Source organism: Nannospalax galili, unplaced genomic scaffold, assembly GCF_000622305.1.
Source record: "Nannospalax galili isolate Female #2095 unplaced genomic scaffold, S.galili_v1.0 scaffold153, whole genome shotgun sequence".
Lineage (NCBI taxonomy): Eukaryota > Metazoa > Chordata > Mammalia > Rodentia > Spalacidae > Nannospalax > Nannospalax galili.
Window position 1 is genome coordinate 56139 of NW_008333469.1, and position 2879 is coordinate 59017.

Consider the following 2879-nt stretch of genomic DNA (forward strand, 5'->3'; position numbering starts at 1 on the left):
AGAGGTGGAATGGTAGAGTAGCCAAAAGCCCCATAAAAAATAAATAAAAGAAGAAGAAAGAGTACATGAAGTTATCAGAAAAAAAAATGATGGGGAACTATGGGAAGAGTTGGAGCGGAGGGGGTGGGCATGGATTTGTTCAAAACACCTTATATGCATGTATGAAATTCTCAATAAGCTATTTTTTAAAAAATAGTTATGCAATACTCCGAGGATGTGCCCAGCAAAACACACCTACTCATAAATATGTTGGAATAAATGACTGGATAAAAAGTATCTCAGATCAAATATTCATTTCCTGACTTGTGGAAGAAGAACTATCTCAGAGATTCATGAGTGAGGCCCTGACCCCACATTCTTACTGTATTTTACATGTGCTTGGAAAATATTTGCAATAAATAGGAAGGAAGGAAAGAAGGAAGGAAGGAAGGAAGGAAGGAAGGAAGGAAGGAAGGAAGGAAGGAAGGAAGGAAGGAAGGAACTGAGAGGAAGAAGGGAACTATCTTAACATAGCAGCTACTAAATTACCATAAAACACATGTTAGTAATAGCCAGTTAAATCTCAGTGAGCTTGCTGTCTGTGGTCTTACCTACACGTTCCTATTGTTTCAAAGCAATTTCAAGGACACTACTGTGGAGAGTTTATAACTTTAAATATGAAGTTTTATAGTTAAGAACAACCCAGTAAAATACATTTTAAAATGTTCTAGAGTTCTGTTTTCTGATATGCTATTAGTTTATTCTTAGCTTTGTTGTAGTGAACAGCTTTTCAGATCTTGCTCCATTTAAAGTAATTTCTAATATGTGTGTGGTAAATAAAGTTTTCTTTAAAGAAAAAAATTAATGTAGACAAAAGTAGGAAGTGAGCTTTTGAAGAAGGACTCACGTCATGTGGGACAGAAGATATATATATATAGCTTTCCTGACCTTCCTAGTTCACTCTCGGTTTCAGTTCTGATCTGAAGTTCCCGGAAAAGGCCACAGCTATGTTAATGAATCTACCAGGCTGACTGCCTGACTAGAATTGTTGTGATTATGAAGAGCTGGAATATTCCAAGTCTGGAGCCAAATAATCCCGGGCTGTCTTTAGCCCTCTTCGTAGTCATTCATCACCTGCCTGTGTTTGACTCAATCTCGTTGTTACTGTCGGATAAAATCATCTTTGGAATATACAAACAGACTCTGGCTTTCACCAACCTAAAGTCTAAGAACATTATTAGACAGCATCTGAGGCCTATAGTACAGACTCTCTCACTTTGCTTTAACCTGCCTACCTAATACTCCCACCAATGTATTGTGGAAGTATGTTGATTTATGATTTTCTTTGCTCATTCCTATAAAAACATCAAATTTCCAAAGTTAGAACATGCAATTTCTAATAACCTGAGTCTGTGTTTCCAGGCCATGGTCACTCATATCCAGAAGAGGCAATCTCTTATTCTTTTTGAGCTGTTTTTGAATCACCATTTTCTCTGTTCTTCACGGCCTGGTTGGCTGTTTAACCATACATCTCATTCTGTTTCTCGTCATGAATATAACCCACAGGCAGCCCTTTTAGAAGGAGTGCTACTGAATAAATTCCATCACTGACCATGGTCATTCACTTGTGTCCATCATCAGGAGCAACAGTGTGAACACAAAGAAAGGAAATCCTAATGGCTTTCCCACCCTTGGCTCAGTCATGTCTGCTGCTTCCTAAGTCAAAGCAAGCCCAGCAGTGGGACTGCTGTCCACCCAGGATTTCCTCTGGCGCCATACATGCACCAACACACACTCAAATACAGCCTTTCTTAGTCCCAGTTGTTTTGTTGCTGTTGTTATTATTGTTTTGTTGTTGTTATTGTTTTGTTCAAGTTGCTTCAAACCTTTCTATGAAAGGAAGAAAGATTTAAAATATAAATGATGCTTCCCAGAATTCTGTGCAACCAGCAGTCCCACCTTACACTCACCCACTCGCTGTTTGCTAGACATTTATTGGGCACTTTTTATGGAGTGCGCATGGTACAAGGCGCTGAGAAAGAAAGAGCAAAGACTCTGATAAGGTCTCTCAAGGAGTTCACAGTCTAATGGTAAATTACTGAGCAAATGGAGGCACAGAGAGGTAAATGACTTACCCACTGAGGTCGAAATAGCTGCGTGCTTGGAAAGGCGAGGCTAGACCTGCAGAGTGAGCAGGTACAGCGCACGGGAAGTAAAACCCCTCTGACCACGGAGCAAGGCTACATACAGAAACACACTATAAAATCTGCTGATGTTGTTCAAACACTCGGGAACCAGCCCGGGAGTGTAGTTGACTTACCAGGGACCACACCCGTAAAGAAAGCTGACTCTTGCTCTCACAGAAGCTATTATATGCCAGTAGTTTGTGGAAAGTAAACTATTTAATGCTCATAACTAAATGCCTTCTCATCTCTGCCCAGCCTCATGACCCCATGTCTCCAGAGCAGAGCTCTCTGGAGCTAGAGAGAGCACTAGGAAGATAGGTGACCCGTCTTACCTGCTCTTGCCTCTCAGTGTGGGTGGACTGGCTCTTTTGCTTCTCTGTCAACCCTCCTCCAGTGCTGTGGAACTGTCTGGATTGCTCCAAGTAGCAAAATGTTGGAAATCCCAGTGACCTCTGCCGTCAGAATACTGTGAAACTGAAACTGCTTAGGGCAGAGCAGTGAATCAACACACAAGGGTTTTCCAGGAGCTAAGTGGGAGAGTTTCTCAGAATGTCTCAGCCAGAATCTTCAAATACTTGAGAGTTTTGAACCATATTGTTTAAAGACATTTCCATAAAACATAGAATATACAGTATGATGTTCGTGTTTGTGACCATTTGGAGCAGCATCGGTGATGAGACAGCATATTATTTCGGCAGTGAACCAACACACAAG

At 41.0% G+C, this 2879-nt stretch overlaps 1 protein-coding gene across 1 annotated transcript in view; it reads right to left on the reverse strand.

The window, feature by feature from the left end:
* LOC103730113 overlaps positions 1-2616 on the reverse strand; it is a gene marked incomplete in the record, with an annotated part of 49153 nt that extends 46537 nt beyond the window's left edge. Inside the window, 1 exon segment of the mRNA XM_029561195.1 lies at positions 2498-2616.
* Positions 2617-2879: the final 263 nt, after the last annotated feature.